At 42.1% G+C, this 23,506-nt stretch overlaps 1 protein-coding gene across 5 annotated transcripts in view; it reads right to left on the bottom strand.

Annotated features, from left to right (window-relative positions):
* The window catches only part of TSPAN9 (tetraspanin 9), a 167,920-nt gene extending 144,934 nt beyond the window's left edge, over positions 1-22,986 (bottom strand). For 3 of the 5 annotated variants that reach the window (XM_058843992.1, XM_058843983.1, XM_058844001.1), the window contains exons 1-2: positions 22,888-22,986; positions 13,188-13,231 (exon numbers count right to left, since the gene is read on the bottom strand). The gene's annotated coding sequence lies outside the window, so the exon portion shown is untranslated. The remainder of the gene's footprint in view (positions 1-13,187; positions 13,232-22,887) is intronic. The other 2 variants (XM_058843964.1, XM_058843975.1) reach the window with 2 other exon arrangements.
* Between the last annotated feature and the right edge of the window lie 520 nt (positions 22,987-23,506).

The raw sequence follows: 23,506 nt of genomic DNA, 5'->3' as shown, positions 1-23,506 counted from the left end.
TTGTTGAGAGGATAGAATAACATCTGGAGGGACAGAAGTTGCCATTTTGAAGCTCTGCTACCAAAAAAATGATGGCTTTAAAGCAAAGCAGAAAATAAGAAAAGATCAACTCAAGTGTTTTGGAAACTAATTTCAAATTACATACTAACAAGAACTATGAAATAAATTGTAAGTTCTATAAGACAAACTTCTATTTTCTTGAGAAAATTTAGGAGACGAGATCTTTAACACTTTCCCATCTCTGGCATCTCTCTCTGTTTGAACAAGGTGGTTCAAAATACCCATCACACGGGAAGCACAAGCAGTGTGTCTTCACAGCTACTAAAACATGAATCAATTCTCCAATTGCTGATCAGTTTAATTGCATGATACAGCTATAGAGGCACAAAGCCAGCTAGAAAGTTAAAAGCTGGATTTTAAAATTTAAAAAGAAATTGAAATAATTAAAGCAAATTAATTGCTAAAATAAATACCGCATAATAGGTAGCTAACAAAACTTCTTTCTTTGGCTAAGGAAGAATGAAAGCTGTTCTCCTAAAGATGGTTTTCTGAGAGAACTCAAGTGTTGCAGCTGCCCTCTAGTGTCAAAATTAATGCACAGGTAAGCCAAGACCGAGGCTGAAAAGATGCTTGAGCTAAGAAATTAATAATTACAGTTTATTTTTAACCACTGTAAAACTAAAAATTAAAAAAAATACATTTTAAAATACCACTGGGTCAATTTTGCCTTTAAAATTATGGTATTCAAACCTTCCCTGTAATGTGCAATTCTTCCCCACAGCAGCTAGCTACATGAAATTATGGGAAATCTTTTACTCAACTTCAGCCTTGTATTTCAGCCTAAGGGAAAGTTCTGCTTGATGCTAAAAAACTAAATTATTAGAATTTTAGAAGAGAAAATAATCAATCATCTATTTTCATAACCCAAGTTGTAACATAAGCAAGTACTAAAATTAAAGAAAAACTGGTTTTTATAATTCACCCAAAAGAAATTGATTATATATAAACATGGCTGAAAAATTCTCCTTTTCAACATGCAGACAAAGGAAAGCTCAGAGGGAAACCTTCTCTGTAGGGTTCTTTACCAGAAAATTCAATAAAATCTTGAGCACCACAAACAAAAAAAAGCTCATATGACAAAAAGTGAAAAGCCTAAAAATATTAGGTACTGATAGAAGGAGAAATGTTCTAATAGATAAGTTTTAAGTTGTGTGTACTACTGGCTCATGGTCTGCTTGTCAGCAACCAGACAGAGCTGTTTTCCAGAGGATCAGCATGAACTGGAGCATGGACCAGGTATTCTTGGAACACATTCCTGTGCATATGCACATGCTGTGGATGAATGGGACCAGTCAACACAAGTTAGCCAGTGACAAATAATGCCTGACCAACTGGATTTGTGGACAATGGCAGAGCAGTGGATGTGATTTACCTCAGCAAGGCTTTTAACAGTCTGGATTGATGGGCAACTAGACAGGTTAAAATCTGTTTGGAAGACTGGGCTTGAAGAACAGTGGTTGAAGTGTCATAACCTATGCTGGGGGCCTGCAATAAGGAGAGTATTGCATGGATCTGTCTGGAGGCTTGTCCTGTTTAAAACCTTTATCAGTGACCTGGAGAAGGTGACACAGTCCCTCTCATCAGGTTTGCACATGACAGTAAACTAGGGGATGCAGACAATAAGCTCCAGGGCAGAGCTATCATTTTGAGGAATCCAGACAGGCCAGAGAAAGGCTTTGTGGGTACCAGTGGGAACTGAGCTAAATGGGACTCAGAACTGCAATGAGGGCTAAAAGCTTACTGTACTGTATCCACAAGACAATACACAGTAGATAACAGAAGTGATTGTTTTCCTTCACTCAACACTGTACTAAATCCAGTTCTGAGCCTCCAGTAAAAGAAAGTGTTGATCAAGGCTGTGGAACTATTGGAGTGAGGACAGAGGAGGCACATGAAGATGATCAGAGGGCTGGAGCAATTCTCTGATGAAGACATGCTGAAAGCTGGGGTTGTTCTGCCTGGAGAAGGCTCCAGGGAGACCTTACAGCATGTTCCAATACCTGAAGGGGGCCTGAAAGCTGGAGAGCAACATTTTACAAGGGCATACACTGAAAGGACAATAAGGGGAATGTTTTAAACTGATGGAGAACCTACTTACATTAGATACAAGAAGTTTTTTACAATGAGGGTGATAAAACACTGGCACAGGTTGCCCAGAGAAGTAATAGATGCCCCATCCCTGGAAACATTCAAGCCAGGTTGAATGGGGTTCTGAGCAACCTGGTCTTGTTGAAGATGTCCCTGCTTACTGCAGGGGGCTGGATTAGATACCCTTTAAAAGGTCCCTTCCAACCCAAACTATCCCATGAGAAACCTGAGCATGTCTTGCCAAAGGTCACCGAGTTTCTCAGGGAATTAGACCTCTGGGCCTGTGAGGAAAGACTAACAAAAACAGACTTGCTTCACTTATGAAGGCTTTGGAGGAGCACAATAGCAGACTTCCAGTTCCCAAGAGAGGGTTACCAAGAACATGAGCCAGGATTTTTATGGAAGTGTGTGGTAGGAGAACAGGAGACAACTGAAGTTGCCATAGAACATTAAAAAAATCACTGCTTTGAAGTAGTGGAACAGGTATCTGAGAGACTGTGGAATCTACATCCATGCAGATTTTCAAGAACTATCTGGACAACATGCAAGCAACCTAGTCTGAAGTCAGCACTGATCTTGCTTTGAGTAGGAGCTGGGCTAGATGGCTGCTGGAAGTCCTCTCCAATCTGAATGAGTCTGCAAGTGGCATCACCTTATAAACCTAAGCACATGGGAGTCTGAGGTATCATAGATTCAATGCCCTTTCTGACACTAACACCACAAACTCCAATATTTATTTATTTATTTATTTATTTATTTATTGTTGGGTGCTCACTTCTCTGAAGCTACTGAATTTATAAATGCAGTTTCATAAAATGGTATTTAAAATGGCTTTTAACATCTGACATATACCTATTCCAGGGCTTCCTGCACCATACAATGCACAAGGAGTGCTGGCATATGTTTGCAGAATTGAGGAATGTTTGAGCTTATCCACCCACAGCTTATCTGCTTAGTTAGCAGCATTTATTTCAAGAAAACTTAAAACAGTGTCCTCACTCCCTCCATATGCCTCTCTCAGTACAAACATACTGATATGGGTACCAAGATGCACAAGGTCATATAGACACTGGTTTTTAATCAGACTGGAAGCAAGCCCTTGGAAAGTTTCCATGACACACATGGTGACCCCTGGCCTGTGTATCACATCTCTAGTGCCACTGTCCTTACCATGTCTGCTCCATAAGAACCACCACTGGCACGAAGGCTGCCAGTTGTAGTGTCAAGTATCTGATCACGGGGTAGTCAATGATGGGGCCTTATTACTTATTCCATTAATCTGGACTAAAGATTCATGTCAATCATGAGTAAACTTGCTGACACAAACTCTGAGAGCAGCAATAATCCAGCAGGGCCAAACCAAATCACTGCCTGGAATTCAGAGTCTGATGTAATACTTGGCTTCAAGTTGCTCCCATGACTCTCAGTTACACATACAGATACAGTCACCCACATTACACAGCTACTTTTGTTCAGCAGTTTTGTGAAATCTGTCAAAAAATTCAATGCTGTTCACACCAGTATCAGCAGAAGGCATTACATCACAGTAAGCACACTGGATCTTTGGAGCCCAGTTAGATCTCTAGGAAGACAAAGACAAATATAGTTTTAAAACATAGAATGATGTTTATAAATATTTGATGGGAATGTCAAGGTCTCTAAAGCTGACCAGAGCTCATCAAGTACAGAAGTTTCAAAATCAGTTTGGTCAGCCACATACTTTTATGGCAGTGCTGCTGCTCTATGCACATTCTCAGCATGGTAATACAATTCTGCTGCATGGGCATGCTCAGATACCACAACTAGAACATGTGCCATCCTTTGGGAATCTCTGAGCTAACACAGCATCTAGTCTGGCATCCATCCACTTTCACAAAAAAGCTCATCTAACCCAATTTCCCATCATCTTTGTTAACTGTCCCACAGCTATGGGCAGAAAAATTCCCCAGGGGCCTGCAGCCTGTTTATTTTCTCTCTCTTTCCCGACACTACCATAAAAAACACTATGGTTTCACAACAGAAGGTACTGAAACAGGAGGAAAATGTCTCCATTTTTGCTGACTAATAAGCATGCCCCTGATCAGATGTGACCACCTTCCCATGACATGGTGACGCAGTCATGAGCTGTGCTCCTACAGTACCAGAAGTTCACTGGTGCCCACAGATTTCCTGTTTGTGGGTGCCGTGGTCAGATCAGAGTCTTCTTTCAAGAATCTTGGGAGACTAGTAAATTAAAAGATAGGATAGCATACATAATAATATATATTTTCAATTTCAAGTATTTCATATATTTGTTCCAGTTAGGTATCCATGGAATTATGATAATGTAAATAGAAGATCCTAAGGCAAATTAGCAGATGTTATTTTGCAACAAGGGTGCACAAACATATCTGCAGCCTCATTTAAACTGAGTGCTGAGAACAAAAAGTGGACAAAGTCACTACAGTATTTTAACCTAGAAGAGTGCTGAAGATTAGTCTTTTTCTCTCTCTTTACACACCCTCCCTTAAAAGAGAAAAATTCCATGTCCAAACTACATTCTGCTACATCTTCTCATTCATCAAAGGCTCATCAGCCTCATTGAACGTATTTCAAGTTGGGTAGCTCAGGACACTTTAACAAACAGGAATTTGTCTGAGCTTGGCTGGATTCCTTCAACTGCACCCTCATCCACCAGTTGTGGATGACTGGTACTAGCCAACTGTACAGCACTGTTCCTGAACAAGTAACAATTGTTAAAATAAAAAAATTAGAGTTTAGGCTATGTATTGTTCTGGGCTACTATCAAAGGAAGCACTCGCATGAAAATACAAAAGCAGGAAACAGTAAAAAAGTACATTCTGTGGCACCATCTCTTTGCCAGCTTCAGTGCGTACTGTATCACACCAACAAATAAAAGGTGCACTGTGAGCAGCTTTAAAGCAAAAACAAATGACACAAAACCCAAACCAGCCACCCCCCTACTCCAAAAAAAAAAAAAAAAAGAAAAATGAAAGACTGAAGACTAAAGCACTAAACATTTGTGACAAGAAAAAAATCTTAACAAAGGTCAATGTTGTCCCCAAGACAAGATTTTTATTTCAGCTGTCAGCTTTGAAAGCCAGATATATACAAATGTCAGTAAATGCAAAAGGTAAAAATTAGTACTTTCATAGAGACATACTCACTGGCTTTCCAGAGATTCTCTCTTTTTTTTTCTTAATTTTGTACCAATGTTATAATAATAAATCACAAGGAAGAATACCAGTTTTAATAGCATGCTGATTTACTTATACTAAACTGCAAATTATTAATTTTCAGTTCACTCCTGGAGTCTTCCTCCCATCTTGCATGTCTCTGGAATGACCCAAAGAACACAAAGATGTGGCTGGACACTTCTGTGTGAGGCTCCAGACAAAAATCAGCTCTTGGCAAATCTTTACTTTCCAGTAGGTGTACAGAACTTAAAATCACAAGCCAAAAGAGAAAACCAAACAGGTTTAAAGATGCATATTTCAAGCAACACTATTCACAAAGCTGCAAGTTGAAATTGCATAGCAACCATTAAAAATTTTAACATCAGAACAGTTGAGAGGAAAGCTAACGTCTTTACAAACAGTTTGATGGGTGAAGATACGGGTGTTAAGTTTTTGAAATGGGTTTTAATGTCTCTACTGACTTTGGGCAGCAGGTTCATGGCAGAGCCCAGAGAGCGCAGCTCCTGAAACAAAAAAGAGTCTGCAGAAGCCTGAACTTCTGGGGGAGAACAGTAGGTTCAAGGGGGGAATATGTGCTAGGCTGTTTGGGAAGGCTGCACCTTCCCAGTGCCTCAGCAGTGGGGAAAGGAAGAGGGCAACATGCGGGCGGCAGCTTGGGATCAGAGGCTGCGCCCTCCGAAATCTCGAGAGAGAAAACCCCGCAGGTGGGTGCCCCAGTGGGCTCTCCCTTTATTCAAATAAAGCTGAAGGACTCCCCTGCTCCTTTTTGGACATAAACCGTTTGTGGGTTTTCCTGACACAGTGAACAAAACATACACATCACAACACGCAGCCTTCATTGACTTCTTCCTGACTCTATATTCTTTTTGATGTGCACAAAGCACATAAGAAACAAGCAGGCAATGCTGTCAAAGAAGCATACGACACTTAAAGATAAATTAGATCCATAAACACTATTTAGGCTAACTAAATCCCTTGAGACAAGATAAACTAATTGTAGACATTAGATTTTTTAAATATGCTTTTAAAAAGGAAAACACATTTTAAAATCAAACCATGACATCTAAAACTACCTTGTTTTCTTGTTTTCACCTTAAATTGCAGGAACACTTTTAAAAGATTACAGAAATTATTTTGACAAAAAGATACTCATTATGATATGAATTCTGCTGAGTAATTGGAATTAATGTACCTATTTTCAGCAGTTTTATGTGACAAATCCATCACCTTTCAGCTTGTTTAGGCTGAGAACAATCCAAAATAACTACACTGTCAACACTCTGTTGACACGTTCATTTCAGAGACAGAGCCCTTTGCAAAGCATAATTGTGCTCTATGCTTACTTTCTTCCCAAATTCAAAATAATTTTTCTAATAATTTTTCTGTAAGGAAGAGTCTCTGCTTTTGCAACTGCACCACATAAATCTGTGTTATCTGTCCTGCTCAGAGTCACAGGCACTGAATTCCATTTCTGTTCTTAGTCATGCATGGCTCACTCTCCATGCCTACAGCATCTCCCGTCACTCTCAGCACTGCTAGCAATGTACAGTCAAGTCTGACCTAATGTGCTCCCCTGGAACTGAAGGCAAAAATAAACACACAAAGACGGGCCAAACGCCAGCAACCCTGGGTTCAAATTTTACCCATCTTGCATAGCATCAAATAGGCCACTTCAAAATGTCTGCAGCTTCATCTCCTCCCAGTCCATGTGACAGGCTCTTGTCGGTTTGTGTGTCTTTCAATTTCCATCTGACTTTATCGCCTGTCTTTGTTACTGAATACCTTATCAAGGCCCAAATAGGTTTTACCAACTCTCAATTCAATCAAATAATTGAATCAGGTAAGGTTCTGGGATTTGCTTGACACAGACCATTTAGAAAAATAAGTTTCCTGATGAGTTACTTCTGGAGATCTGTGCATGAGCCTCTGAAATCCACTACTGAGGGCAAACTGTGGAAAAAGGCCTTCCATCTCTCACATCTTGTGCTCTGTATAGCAATAGTGCATTTATGCCATAGTTTTCCCATTCATAATGCTGCTTTCTGTTAGCTGTCCTCAGATGTTGCACACCAAATCCTAGCTAGCCAACTATTTGTTTCCTAACTCCCCCCTTTTTCCTTCTTAAACATTGCTGGAGAGAGGACTTCAAAAGAGGAAACATCCTACGATACTAGGTCAATTAATCTCCATGTCAGCCTGAGGGCAATACAGAGGCAGGCAGAGAAAGAACTGGCAGGATGGCGAAGATAAAGCAGCTGAGTAGCACAGTTCAGTCAGGAACAGCACAGGGCTGAGCACGAGCTGACAGCCTCACAGTACTGCCAAGGCAGGAACACAAAGCAGGAGAGTGATAAATTAGCTTGACAAAAGGGAATAAAAAAACAGGATTAACAGCTACTGTTGATACATGGATTCCCAACTCTTTTTTCAGAAACACTGAACTTGGCTTGGAAAATGGGCTTGGAAAAAACCTTGGCAATGACTTCTACAATCGATAATGATACACTGCAAAAGAAGTATCAAGTGTATCAGGAATACACTTCTGTGCCTATGCTGGGGGAAACCTACATGACTGAGGGGCACTCAGCTGCTGGAAAATCCGCAGCAGCTGAACCAAAGTGCCAAGAAACACATTAGTAGGAAGAAATTTTATGTTGGCTTTGCAGAGGGCTGGCTGGAAAGTGTAATGTTTTTTCCTCACTGGTATCTCTAACCTCCGTGATACTACAAATGCTTCTGCTGAGTGACAGCAGTATCCCTTTGTAAATGATGGGGCAGATTCCAGGCTACTAGCAAGGAAAGTAATGCAGCTCCCGAAATTCCCACCTATGAAGCCACAGATTTCTCTCCTACACTGAAAGAAACTGTTCAGGGATTACAAGAGCAATAATTTTATGCAAAAGAAGAAAAAAGCAAGAAAAAATCCACTAACAATCAAAAGCTTTGCTGCTCTGGTAAGATCGGTTCCTTGGTTCCTTAACACAAATACTCCTAACCATTCACAGCCACTCTGAAGCCCAGCTGCATAAGTATGATATATACCAAGCAGAAATTAATAGTTGGGTCAACAATTTAAATACAGCAGCCAATAAATCAGAAATCAAAGTGGATTTGAATTGAGTATACAGAGACTCTGCAGAAAATGCTTACGGTTTGATAACAGTAAAAACAAAAATTTCTACTTTAAGAAACTTAGTTTATTTCACAGCTGTCCAGTAGGCTACCACAGGAATATGTACATATCACTATTTAAAATGAGGCTTTTTTATTCCATCACAGGGAAGCAGACAACACGTTGCACACAACGAAACAGGTACTATGAACCAGCTCAGCCCAGAGAGATGGACCCTGCAGTTTCTTTCAGGGACTGCCATGCCCAAGAACTGCTCTGTGGAAGGCAGCTGTGGATCACAGCTCTGTGGGAGCCTGGTGACAGGCAATAGGGACAATAAGCTAAGTAAGAGCAGAAAATTGTGTTCCAACACATTCCTCCACGCCTTCTCTCACAGGACAAACAAGAGACAGCCTCACCCTATCATTCACAAGGAGATTTGGTTATATGTGTGATCAAATACTCAAGTGAAAATCTTTCTCCATATTCAAAAACTTAAATAAAAATCCACCCATGGGAGAATGCCACAAATCTGATATTCCAAGGGAGCAGAAATAATAATAAAACATGTTAATTAATGATGGGGACAAATATTCCAGGTTCAAGCAACCTGAGAAGAACCAGCGATTAACTCAATAGCACCTCTGGGACAAATGATTCTCCCTTCCCCATAACTAATTTATCTTTTGCCAGTGGGGTGCTCTCATACATGGAGATTTAACTTTATGGCATATTAAAGTTTAGCTGTATCATATTACTTAGTAACTTACAGGACAGGATCATTTACAATTTTGCCTCAAGGCTTCAAAATCCAGCTTAAAACAGACTGAAAATGGAATTACCCTAACCTGGCCAAATGCCAATCCCAAGACCACTGCCCACATTAACTTTCTTTTCCTCAGGCTACCTTAGCAGAACTTCTAATAATGTTCCTGAAGATGTAGTCTAGCATTATCCATTTAATTAGGCAAGTTCTTCTTATGACAAAAAACAGAGACTGATGCCAAGTAGTCATTCAAATCAGACATGAACAACATGTTGGCCCAACTGTGGAAAATCTGAGCACGTTTCAAACATTTTACAAATATGGGGTCATCAAGTTATTTCTATGACTGTAAGACAGCCAGTGTAAGTTAACAAAACCTCTTCTCATATTTCTCTTTCTCACCCTGCTTGCCCGATCTCATTTTGGATTAAATTGTACTAAATTGTACAGCCTGTATTTGTTCAGTAGGTCCCAGGTCCTGCCCTCTGTGCCTCACTCTGCTGGGCACAGTATGAAGAGCTTGAGAGCAATGACCCTGCTCATGGTCCAAAATAAACTACACAAATGAAGAACAGCCCTGTCCCAATGAGGTACCCAGGATCACCCTAGGAGACCTCACCAAATGGGTAAGGCACAGTGACAACTTGTTCCCATACAACGGCACCTTAAGCATTTAAAACCCATTAGTCAACACATCCTATATGTTAAGATGTCCATCTTATCTAGAATGGCTGCCTGCCAAAAACAAACCATCACAAAGCATCTCACATGCCATTTTTGATTTCATTACACAACAGTGTTTTCCAGACATTTAAAAATCCCCACAGCATGTGCTGGTTTTAAGATATAGCTGAAGACTGTCTTCACTATTCAGTCTGGGTCTAAGTTCTCTACTGAGAAGTTTCCTCCAATAGCTTTTGTAATACACTGTATTTAATTTTGAGTGATGAGTAGCAGCATTTCACTCAACTTCAATACCACACATCAGCAAGGCATTCAATCCCTTTATTTTAACAAGAATTTGTTGTTCAGATTCTAGAAATTCAAGTCTGGCAAGCGTTTTAATACACATGAATATGTTTCATAGAAAGCAAAAAGCATGTTTCCCATTCTGCTCAGCACTTTCAGGTCCTATCTTTGCAGAAATGGACCACTTTGAAGGGAAAATCCTCAAATTAATATAAAATATCTGAAATCCAGTAGCTAACACTGATAAGCAAGGTAAAGAAGGTGGGGTAATTTCTAAACCTCCATTTGAGATGGGATACTAATTTTTCAATTTGCTGTGAAACAGGTTTCAGAAATATAATGGAAAAGGGGAAAATTGCATATTACCATGCATGCAAGAAAAATGTTCAAAATATCCTATTTATCTTCCCTCTCTAAGGGATGTGAATTCTTTTGTACTCCTTGATGATGTGAATCACAGATCAGCATTCTGGGAATCAAGCCTATTCCCATTTACCAGTGTAATATGATCATTTAGCATAATTAACACATGATATTTTGTTACTGCCATGGACTTGGACCAGATCTGAAATGTAAATATTTGCCAAACTGCACATCCTAGTGCCCAGTGCTACACAATGGTGTAACTTAAGACACTCACTTGATTTCCTTTCTCTTCTGGGGACAGAGTTAACATTGCTGTGGGAATTCTCACTTTCATAACATGAGGCGGCTTAAACATTACAGATGATGTTACATTAATTTCTGCAGTATCAAATTTTCAAGGTGTGGAAACAAGATGAAAGAGCTCACAACACAGCAATCATTTCAAGAGGCACAAGAACGAACAGAAAGAAAATAACAACCATTTCTGCCTTCCCCAGCTATCTTTTCCCCAGTGTACTCCATCACCCAGCTCTCCCAGGACACAGTAATCAACAAACCACCATTCTGTGTGATTCAGAGCATGGCACACATGCAAAAGGTAATCAGAAAAATCACTGCAAGATGTAAATACACAGCAGCCTTGCAGAGAGACATTTTATGACCAAGCCAATACTCTTTATAACAATCTTAAATTCTACAGCATGAAATTTCATAGGTTCTTTATCTTACAAACTGTAACACTGTGTCTCATCTACTACAAATACAGATGTTACCTGTGTCAATGCCTAACACCCCCCCACCTATCTTTTTATTCTTTGTCTTGCAACAGAAATATCAGAAAGCTATTCACATCTGTGCTGGTTTGGGGTTTTGGGGTTAGTTTTCTTCACAGTGGCTGGCACAGGGCTGTGTTTTGGATTTGTGCTGAACAGAGAATTGATACTATAGAGATGGTTTTGGCGGTGGTGAGCAGGGTTTGCACAGAGCCAAGGCCTTTTCTGCTTCTTGTATAGCCACAGCAAGGAAATTGGAAGTATGTGGGAAAGTGGGAAGAGACACAGCTGGAACAGCTGACCCCAACTGACCAAAAGGATATTTCATATCATATAACATCATGTTCAGTGTATTAAGTGAAGAAAGAAGGAGAAGAACGAAGACAGGAAGATTGGAGAGATGGCTTTTGTCTTCCCAAGTCACCATTACGTGTGATGGTCCCTGCTCCCCTGGAGATGGCTGAACACCTGCCTGCCCATGGGAAGCAGTGATTTAATTCCTTGCTTTGCTTGTGCTTGCGGCTTAACCCATGAGCTCTCCAGCTTTTACCCTTACAGTTCTCTCCCCAGCCCTGTTGGTGGGGGGTGAGCAAGTAGCTGTGTGGGGCTTGGCTGTTGCCTGGAGTTCAACCACAACCATGTCCAATATCAAATGTACAGATTTTAAGCTAGTTGTATACCTCTATCACTGATTTTTCTCTTGGAAACACTTAAGTCCTACAAGTGAAATTTTCAACAGCAGTTGGACAACAGGACTATTGCTTTGACATTGAAAACTCTCTCAGGATATTTTCCAGTTCTCTTTTAAATAAACAGCATCCCTAAGTCAATGCATCTTTGCAGTATCCCCAAGACTGGGCCGTTGAGCAGCACCACCTCTAATGATGATTTACACAAGAGTAAAGGAAAGCTCCAGCATTCCTTTTTCATAGCCTCACCTAACATGTTCTTAGCTTTTCCCAGTTGCAATGAGATTCTTTCCCTTCACAGACCATAATCTCTCATCACTCATCCCAAAATGTACAACAGTAGATGTTCTTTGCCTGCAGCTGTCATGACAAGTTTTACACAGCAGCACAGAAGTATGAAACAGTTCTTGGCAAGTCAAGTACAAGAGTGGACTATTAGCTCTCTGTTGCTCTCACTGCTTGGATTTATCAAACTGCACTCTTTGCAGTCTTTGGCAGAACACACGGCATTCAGGAGAAAGGTGGATCACCTTGTTTTCCCTAAAGGAGCAGAAGTTGCTTCTTCTACTGTATCAGAAACTTAATGAAAGGTAAGCAGTGTCACATCTTCCACTCACTCCTGGGCAAGGCTAAATCCCCGAAGAACACAGGGAATGCAAGAATACAAAAAAAATACAAATGGAGCTGTACTAAGACACCTAACCCCAGGGCAGCCCTGGGTTCCTCCAAAATGAGTTGGAGGAACTTACTTTTCTAAGCCTATTTATAAAACTACTCTTGCACAAAAGGATAAAACTTAGATGGACTAATGAAAAGTGCTCTCAGTAGGAACCTTGTTTCATTCTTCCCTGCTTCCTTTCCGTACAAATGTCACAGGTGAGACAGGTAGAAAACAGAGGAAGATGAATATTTGCATATAATGAAGAGGATTATTATCCTCCGCTGTTACATTTCCTTTGGTACTTACGGCACCACTTGGAGACAATCCCAACAACAACCATGGTACTCTGGACTCTCTCAGCATTTGTGTCAAGAAAATAACAGATTACAAAAAGGTTTTGTAAGGGCTCAGTCTTGGACCAACTCATCTTCCCTTAATGTCAATATAAGCAGTATTAAAAATAAGGCTTAATGATTTCAAGAATTTTTCACAGAGATCTTACTTACTGAGGTAACTGGATGTACACCAAGGGGAAAGTCACAGACCAAACCTGGAAAGAAGAAAAAAATTAATTTTTTTTGTCTTTTGGACCCACTTCCCATCACAAATATAATTAGCTTAGGAGGACAAAAAGGAGAGATTTAGGGAGATTTAAAAAAAAACCAAACAGGAAAAGGTATATCAAATTCCATTTGCTTCTGAACAAAAGGAGTAAGTCTTAACACTGGTCACCAGGGCATAATATACTGATTTAATCTGGACTCAAGTTTAAATAATAGCAATAGGCAAAATATTAAAACAGACTTAAAGAAACTAAAGGGAAAACAAGGGTGAAAGCAAAAGCTGTGTGTCTATTAAATCAGAAATACTATTTAGAGAAATCCAGTGCTTCTATCCCTTGGCACTTAGATCCCCCATTATCACTACAACTCCCGATGACCTGTTTACAGCAACCAAACTAGAAATTAAGCAAGACCCTTCCTGATGAACTCATCCAGTAGCCTTGCTTTCTGACTGATGTCACCTTTGCTTCTAGTACAATAAAGAGTCCTTTGCTTCAAGGACAACTGCTGAAGTCAAAACCACACCACCAAAAGCAGCCGACCTCCTCCAGCTCATACTGGAGCTTTCCAGCCTGTTACAGCACCACCCCAATCTTAGAAGGATGCTACAATTAGCAAAGTGAGACTAGGATTTCCTTCAACCACATGGAGGAAAGACATGGAACAGTGTCATCTCCACTGTTTAAAAGCGCACCAATGTGGGCAATGCAGCTGCAAACAAAAAAAAGAAGTACAGATTAATTGTATTTTTTTTTAATTGTGACTATTCACCAAACATGGTCAATGAAAATGTTTCCATTATTCCATTGTTGTTGATTTTTAAATTAATGTTTTCACTTTGCCTTCTTCACTGAATCAAGTAAGACAACGAAACATTGCCGTTGATTTCAGTCTGCTCACTTGCCTGCTTCAGCACATGGACACTTCAAGAGGTCATACACATCACTTCTATACACCTTTGTTACAGTGAACTAATGCTGTATGAACTCATTACCGATATCAGTGTCCCTAGCAAGCACTTGTAGGCATCCACCCAACCTAACCTAGCTCCTCAGTGGCACAGATGACAACAATTTCAGCCACTGAAGTACTCACATTGAAGTCTAGGTAGCTAAGCAATAAATAATAAATAATAAAACTTTTTTTTTTTTTTAAACAAGAGTTAAATTAGCCAAGCTTCCCACAGTTCCATTGAATAGATGTTGGCTAGTTAATCAAACTGCTGTCATACACAACATGGTGTCAGCTAGACTGATAGACGAACTTTCTTCACCATTGATGTAAGCTAGTTATGAACACAGCATGAACTGTAGCAAAAGCAGCAGCAGTCTGAGAGGAGCACTGTAAAACAGGTAACAGTCCTAGCCATGTCAGAGGTACGCTGACTGGCTTGACAAGCCAGCTCTACACAGTAAAATTAAGAAAGGAAAATTAAATGCTTGCAAGAAAACTGTTAAAGAGGTCTTGTTGTTGGCCAAGGTAAACATTAATAATAAAATCAAAGAAACAAGACTCTTCTAACAGAGTAGAACTGGTGAGATGAAAATTCATGGGCAGATGCAACTGAAGAGCTCAGCTTTGCCCCCCACAGATTCACTACATGGCTTGGGTAAGTACAAAATTGTTGCAAAAACTATGATGCAAGAAACAGCCACTCTGCAAATCCTTCAAAAACCTCAATCTTTCACTATGTTTCCTACAGGAATAGGGAACTGTGCCCAGCAGCCAGACAACCTGTTCCGTCTATAGTTCACAGCAGAAGATAGTAAGAAGACAGGTCTGCCTTCCAAAGCAGAAGTCCTATAACATGAGCCCTAACAAAACCTCGAAGAAGAAGAAAATGCTGATCTTTTCTCTTCTAGAAAGCTCAGTGAGTGGTTGGCACTTATCTCCTAGCAACATTAGGTACATCACCACACCTCCACTTCCAAAATAAAGCATTCTTGTCTTTCAGTTTCTCAAACCATGGCCCAAGGGCAAGCAAAGTCTGTTTGCTTTTGTAAATAGGTGCTTTTGATCAATGTAGTCACCACAGGTAAGTACCTACTTTGGTTGTCCTAGACAGCTTCAAGTTTGCCATGGGGATATTTTGGACTGAAGTATGAGTGCATTTTATTAATAAAATTAAAACCTACAGCTCTAACCGCTTGCAGATCTTTGAAACAGCAACTGGGCTGTCCAGTGATGCAAGCAGAAATAGCCTGGTAGTGATTTTCTACTAAAGACTTAAGAAGAACATGAAGCAATTAACATCTTTGTATCTCAGTATCTTTTAAAAGTAAAGGAGGGGGATGACTTAGCACCTTCAAAACAAACAAGTGCCTTAAGAAGATTTTTGATAAATTACTTTCAAATTTTAAAAACAGAAAAACTAAATAGTACTTGCTAAAGCAGGGAGAAAGATAGAGACTCCTAAATGAAGCAACAGTTCTCTTTAAAAAGCTCTTTAAAAAAATTCAGAAAAAAACACCTACATACCTAAATGACTGGGACCAATTTTGTTTCCTTTGTGTGGTTTAATGTAGAAACAGCAAGGAAGAAATGGACTAAAGATAACAAAACTGTTCAGTTCATATCATAGAATGAACTTTCTCACCTCTTCAAAGAGGAACTGATGGAGAACAGAATAAGAAGGAAGAACCAAAGATAAAGACTAAATAGCTGTGAAAACCAAGCTATGATGAAACACAGCTAGGGCTTTTTGTTTTCATAAAAAAAAGCAAGATGCACTAGAGATTGTTTGGGTGTCCGTGGAGAGTAGGCAACTGATAATGGATTTTTCAGGGCAAACAGACTGCTTTAAGAAAGTTATCTTATGAAATTATTTGAAGAAAAACAATGAAAAGGAGAGAGTTTCTTATATAAATATTGGGAGGTACTTTGTGGTGACCATTCACCAGGAAAATGGTGCTTCAACATGGAACTTGGAAAACTGAAAGCCATCCAGATGAATTTGCATTGTTGTGGGAACTTAAGACTCTGTTCTAATTTCCTCCTCCTGGTTCTCCCTAGAAAATCCCTTCTCTACTTCATGGTCCTTTTTACTTTGCCTTCTATATAACTAGAATAGAGCACACATCCAAAAAGCTCCTGTTCTCAATGAAGTCTCTTCCTCCACTGGTCCCAGCAATTACTTTTACCATGGCTTTTATATCCTAATCTCTGACCATATTCACCTGAAATACTGCCCTGAGTCATCCCACATGAAACATGGAAAGTTTTGATGTGTAGGATTTAGTTATTTTCCATCCTGAGTAGGTGTGAGGGGAATATATTGCACATTTTCCCAGAGTTGCAGTTCTTCCCCCTTGCTCTTCCTCTTTGATGGCACCCAATAGCTCAGCATTAGGTGCTATTTATATCCTCCCTATGGATGCCTCTGTTGCTGTCCACGTCATTCCTCTCACCAGGTTCTATGAATGCAAAGTCTTGCCAGTCCTGCTGCTTCCTCCACTGCTGGGAAACAGATCAGCGAGAGCTTCTCTAACACTGAGAGACACTGTTTCTTGGCAAAACTTTGTGAGACAGCACAGCAGCACTAGAGAGATCCAAAAGCTCTGACGTATGAAAGAAAATCACTTAATTTATACTTGGAAGGTTTCCTTTACATGCTTTTAGACCAGCCATTTAGGTTTTTATTTTACAAGGAGACACACTCCCATCTGCATGTTAGTACAGGTCTCTTCTACTGCCAGAATCATTATCCCATTCCCCTAATGGTATTTTGTCTACATGTATATAAATACATATAAACAATATTGTGCAGACTGTGCTCCAGCGGAAACAACATACCAGAACATTGGTTTCAATCCTTCATGACTTCAGCTGCACTTTCTTCAAACAAAGTCAGGTAACAACTTTCATTCACATATGGTTACAGTCTTAAAATAAAACGGAATGCAAAGCTGATTTTGGGATAAGTATATATTTACAAAATTAAGGAACTGTTTAAAATAAAGCTGGATGAACATCCTGGGCAGAACCACCTTACACTGAACTGTATGCAGAATTGTGGGTATAAAACAGCAGTAGAGAAACAGAAAGCAAAGTATGCTTTCAACAGCATTCTTGAATTATTTAACCTTTAGAAATGTGCAAAGGAAAACAAAAATTCTTCTTGCCTGTGCTCAACATGAGTTTGGAGTACAGCTGCAATCACCATAAATGTGATTCTAAGCATTCTGCCATAAAGCACTTGAGGAGACACCACTGACTACCCAATTGCACAAGACAAGTCACTTGGGTACTTCTCACCAATGTTCTAAACCCAGGATTCCTTCAACTTCAAGCTTTGTCTCACTCAATCCTTCAGGTGAAACGAATTTAATTAAGAGTGAGATTAAAGAACACCAAACATAGGAGAGTTGACAGAGCCCTCTGCTCTCCAGGATTTGGACTGATCCCTGTTCCCTAGCACAGAGTCTCAAAATTTTGAGCTAAGTCTCCTTCAAACCTGCTGTCAGGGTGTGACATTTCAACTTTCTGTTCAGTGTACCACCTCATCCTTCCTTTTCAGCCCTTCCTCCCAGGGGAGGGCTGCAGACTTCCTCTCCCTTAGCCTAGTGCCTTCTCAAGGCTCCCGCCTTCCTACCCACTCCCCCCTGAGCTCCTTCTCCAGTCCAGCCCTGCCTCCTGCCCAGACACGCCAGACATGGATAACGCAGCTCCTGTGGTCCTGTGCCTGCGTGAGGTTGATATATTCCATCATACCCTCACCGTGAGCTTACACAGACAATCCAAGCACTTGTAGATCACCGAGGATGGCCCAGGGTGAAGGCAGCTCTGTTGGGCAATATCAGAGTAGAAACTAAAGCCCACTTAACACAGTTCAGCTGATTCTAGAGACATACAGTGACTCAGTCTCAAAAACATCATCAGCTTTTCACTAGTTAATGCAATTTGCTTCCCCTTTTGCACTTACAACAGGGATTGTGGAAATAAACACCAGCTATTAGTCACTTCCACCTTCAGAAATATTGGGCGTTAGAACAGCATGACAGAGTTCGCATTAGAAAGAAGAACTCTGGAAGCAAAAGGGAAAAGTGCTTTCAAAATAACTTTAATAAGTTTTCCTGTTATAACCTTTCAAAACAAAGATTAATACAAACTTCAAATCATTTAAATTTATGTTACTACTTCAGTGTTATCATAATATTACAACATCATATTCACATCACTGTAAAGAAATGCTAAGCTTAATTAATACCTTTGTCCACTTAAAGGCTTATTGGAGCCTATGTTTATGATTTAGTCTGCCCCATCTGCCCGGAGCTATCCCCACAACATGCCTGTTTTATACTCTTGATTTTAAAAGCTTTTCAACAATAGAATTTTTTCACCTCTCCTCAACAGGCAGTCTAATAGACTAATACATCTCACTGGCATTGAAACACAGTTCATTACTTACTCAGGATCCCACATTTCCTATCTGTTCTTTCATCCATGTGAAGCACAGTCAGATGCTTCCGTATTTACTGGGCTTGCAGACAGTAACACCTTGCAGCAGCTGGGCTTTGCCCAAGGATCATGCCTCATTTCACAAACTCTAACCCTCAAGGTTTATTTTTTGACAGCAATAAATGCAAGTGCTTGGAACATCATCAGAACACAGAGGAAAAGGTGAGGCAGGGCTTGAAAGACATGCAAGCAACAGTGCTGAATTAACACAGAGACATCACCTTCCCAGAAACACCTGTGCAATGAGGAAAGCATCCAGCATCTTTCACTGGAGGACACAGTCCAACCTCATGACAAACACACTGCAGAAAACATGTCAATGAACCGCAGAAAACATGTCAATGAACCACAGAAAGTGACCCACACGACAGATTTGATGGTTTTTCTTCCCAGAAAACACAGCACTGACATTCAGCAATGCATGTTTCATTGAGAGAGGCTACAAGGAGCAGCAGAAACAGCCTCTGGAAGTCAGTTTTAGGATATCAGGAGAGACGAAGTGCAGAGTGCACTAGTGATGCCTGCAGTCTCCAATAAAGTATCTCGTTAACACCTGAGTAAAATATATAAAAGTTTGTATCTTCCCAGCAAGTACTTCTCAAAATTAAATGCTAACATGTATTGCACTGAGCAAAGTGATGGCACTTCCTGAGCACATCCCTACTTTTCCACAATTTCACTGCCATGTAGAGAGGAAAAGATAAATATCTATTTCTGATCCACTCACATTCTCTGGGTATTGCTAAGATGGCTTCACCAGGATTGATTCAATCCTAAAGTCTGTTAACAGCCACAGCACAAATGGGGAAATGATCAGGAAATGGTCCTGGCACATTTATTCTATTTTCTAGAGAATCAAAGAAGACAACCCACAGATAAGAGCTTTTCCCTGCTCGTACACTTTCTTTCCCCAAGCTCAGCACCGTGCTTTATTGTCATCACACTTCCTACATAAAATTTGAAAGAACATGGTTTGATCTATTCCAGAATGCATCTTGAAGTGATGTTACACCCAAAAGGCACTTTGTACTTTGAGCATCACTAAAGGAAAGTGAGTTTACAAATACAAACCATTCCCCTACCCACACACATATCCTCCCAGCATAATCTGCCAGCATAGTGAGGAAAGTTTTAAATTTAATTTCTTTTAGCATCTTAGCAACACATCATCCTAAAACCTTCCTTAATTTCTTCATCTGGGGTATTTAAAAGTATTGCCATTGTTTTATACACCTCTTTCCTTCTGAGACCAAATGGCTGCTTGATCTCAGGATCAGAGAATTCATGTTGGAGCAGGCCTGTGGGGGTTCCATCATTCTCTACCTTACACAGGGCCAGCTATGAGGTCCCAATAGGACTTTATCTGCTTTGGCCTTGAAAACCTGGGAGGCCATACGTTGCACAACCCCTCTGGGCAACTTGTTCTAGCATCTGACTGTCCTCATTGCTGGGAGTGACAGCAATCTCGAACCTCATTCCAGCTTTCCTTTGATGTCCCTCATGCAGTCATCATATACCAAAGCGAAGCTCTGTCTTCTTGAGAACCTCCTCTAAAGTACCAGAAGGTCTCTACAGGCCCCATCAAAGTTTTCTCCAGGCTGAATAAGTTCCCTCAGCAAATGATCCTCATACTGTACCAGGCTCTGGGAGCACTGAAAGGCCTTTAAATGCTCTCACAGCCTCTCATAGCTCTGCTCACGGCACCAGGGACCCCATTTTAGCTCTGCCTGTGGCCCTCAGTGCCTGCCCAGCCTGTGTTGTAGCTGTGCCCTGCCTCCAGCCACGTGTGTGAGTCCTGGTCCTTGACTGTGCTGATGCAGACCCTGACCTGAGATAATCACTTCCTTGGGTTCTGGCTGCAGTCTTATTAAAGTAGTTCTGAGTACTGTCAGCTGCCTTCACTTCCAGGGCACAACACTGGCTCATGCTCAGCTTCTTTAAAGCATTCTCATCTCTTTTTGTCATGCATCAATAAATCTAGTGACATTCAACACAAAACTAATGGAGCATCAGTCACTTGCAAACAGCACAAACCAGAACCATGATAAAAGAGAAAACTAAGATGGGTTTTCAATTGTAAAACCCAACTACCTCAGGAATATTAATATACTACTTCTAAAATAAGCAGTCACTTTTGCTCCAGCTCTCTCAGAGTAATACCAAGACAAAGCCTTGGATTCTCTTGCTAGTTTCACTTGTGACACAAATGTGAAAGTAACTCCTCCAGTCAGTGCTGCTGCCTCAGTGTTGGTTTGCTATTTTAATCTGTGCTTTTGCTGTGTTTCACTTTTCTATTGCAGTTTTTTTAGTTTGTGTGTTTGGGGAGACAGGGGTTAAACACTAAAAATATACAGTTGTGATGGAAATACCCTCATTGACAGGCTGAGGTTTGGCATGCTTTGGAAGAAAATAACTTAAAATAGCACAGAAAGCAAAGACTGTGGGATATGCATCTGATAGCTACTTTCTGCTAAAATAACCAAAATAGCTAAGGTAACACTGACATTCAGAGTTAACCCTCTCTCCTGCTCAACAGAGATGAACAGAGCCATTCTAACCTCAGAGCTTTGCCTGAATAATGCAAATTACATTCCATTTGTTATGTTCTGACCCCAAGGTCTTCTTATGCAGCTTTATTAATGAGAATTACGTTTAAAGAAAGTGCAGATACCCAAAACCAAGTTTGCCACAAGTCTTACAGCCCCATTATAGAAAAGGTATTTTCTGTAGGATTTGCAATTTGATCATCACAGGTCTAAAAATATGAAAGGGAAAGATCTGGAGGCAGAAGCTATATTAGCTTCATCAGTTTTTATACTTGGAGCTCAGGAAAAAAGCAAAATGGAAGCAAAGGACATAAAACTTCAAGGATTGATTTTTTTCCTTGGTGATCTCAACATCACATTGATAATTTATCTTTTGACATTCTCAAAGTTATTGAGTGCTAACTTTGGTCCCACGTTCCATGCCAACACAACTCATATGAATGCACACTTCAGCAGCTGCTATCCTTTGCAATTACACACCCTGGCTACAAAGGACCAGGTTAACAAACAAACCATTAAAACAATTTGTGGCACCTGTTACTAACAACTTTCCGACAGGAACATGTTAAATTTTGGCTTCCACAGGCAATGTTTAGGCCCGTCTAGGAATGGGCCAAGAGCCCAAATAAAGTGTGTGATATGACTCTCATGGCTGTTCTAGAGAATATTTAACTTTTACCCAGGCATATCCCAGGTGACTTATGCCCAAGTCTAAAAGTAAGTTCAATGCAATCAGGTGCCCCCATTCCTGTGCTTGAAACCACAGAACTATACAGAGTAAAAGCACAGACCAAGAGAGCTGATAAAAGAATTAAGCAGAGAAACGCAGCTCACCCTTGTAGTCTAAGTTTTCCCTTAACACAGCATCTCCATACCACAGGTCCTCCCCGTGCCCATCAGAAATCCCTGGAGCTGAAGGCCTTCCGGAGAGGCAGACCTCACAGAGCTCCCACCAGAAGCACGGTGACAGCCGGATATCCCAAGATTCAGCAAGGAAAGTTTCCAAAAGCTCAGGAAGAGGAAAAGGCCACGCTGGAGTCAAGTTTTACATAAGAAATGGGAAGGCAGGAACCGCGGGCGGCTGCCGAGCGGAGCTGTCAGCCCAGGGCGGGCTCGCTCCCATCCCGGCCGGGCGCAGCCTCCCCTCACGCCCGCTGCACCTCGGGGGTGCGCAAGGCCACAGCAGAGGCAGCCCCCGCCTGCCAGCAGCGCTGTCCCGGGGCTGTTTTCCCTTTCTTTGGGGACAAATCTATCCCTAGTCGAAGCCATCCGCTCCCGTGCGGGATGGGCACCGTGGGGTCCCCGGCCGAGAGCGGGACCGCGTACGCAGACGCCGCTGGGCTCGTCTCATCCCTCTGAACTAACTTTCCTGTTTCCGCAAAAATCACACAGGCACCGGAGGGGGTGGGGGGTTATTGTTTCCAGCAAGCGCTCCTCACCCCTACGAGCCACCCGCACCCCCATCCCGCCGGGACCCCTCCGCTCCCCAGCATCTCCAGCGGCCGGGCCGGCATCCCGCGACCCCCGGCCCGGGCAGCCCCCGGCACCCCCGCCCCAGCCCGCCCCGCTCCTGCCACCTCCCCTCTCCCAGGGCCCGCAGGTCCCCGCCGGCCCTCGCCCCCCGCGGCGCCGGGTCTCACCCGCGCGTCCCTGGGCCGGGCCGGATGGGGCCGAGAGCTGGGGGAGCGGCGGAGGTAGGGCAGGACACGGCCCCAGCTCCTGCCAGCGGAAACGGGAGGAGGGGCTCGGACCGGCGTTACCGAGCGGGGAGGAGCTGGGGGCGCTGCCCAGGGGAGGCTCCAGCCCCGCGGAGGAGGGAAGGGAGGGATGGAGGGAGGCAGCGCTGTCGGCCCTCTCCTCCGGAGCACCCCACCCGCCCCATCCGGAGCCCCTTCGGCGGAGCTCTGCCCGAAGCCCGCCCCGCTCCCTCTGCCTTCCCTCCGGGAAGCCCCTGGGGTGGGCGCCAGGAGCATCCCCCGGCGCACCCTCCCGGAGCTGGAGGGATGCCCCGGAGCGGGGGGCACCGCAGCCCCCCTCGGTTGCCCCCTGCCCCGAGGGACCCGCGGCTCGACGTCCCCTCCGGGCTCAGGGAGGCAGGGCTGGTGCCCGTGCCCGCAGGCGGCCCGGAGCGCAGCCCTGACTGCTGCTGCAGACGGCAAACCCGGGTTGAGATGCTCGGTGGTCCAAAACCCACCACGGCTGTCAATGTTGCTTTTGGCTTCTAGCACAGGGGGAAAGCTAGCAACCTCTCTGAATGCT

The sequence above is a fragment of the Poecile atricapillus genome, chromosome 1 (genome assembly GCF_030490865.1).
Source record: "Poecile atricapillus isolate bPoeAtr1 chromosome 1, bPoeAtr1.hap1, whole genome shotgun sequence".
Lineage (NCBI taxonomy): Eukaryota > Metazoa > Chordata > Aves > Passeriformes > Paridae > Poecile > Poecile atricapillus.
This window is presented reverse-complemented; position numbering and strand designations above follow the sequence as displayed.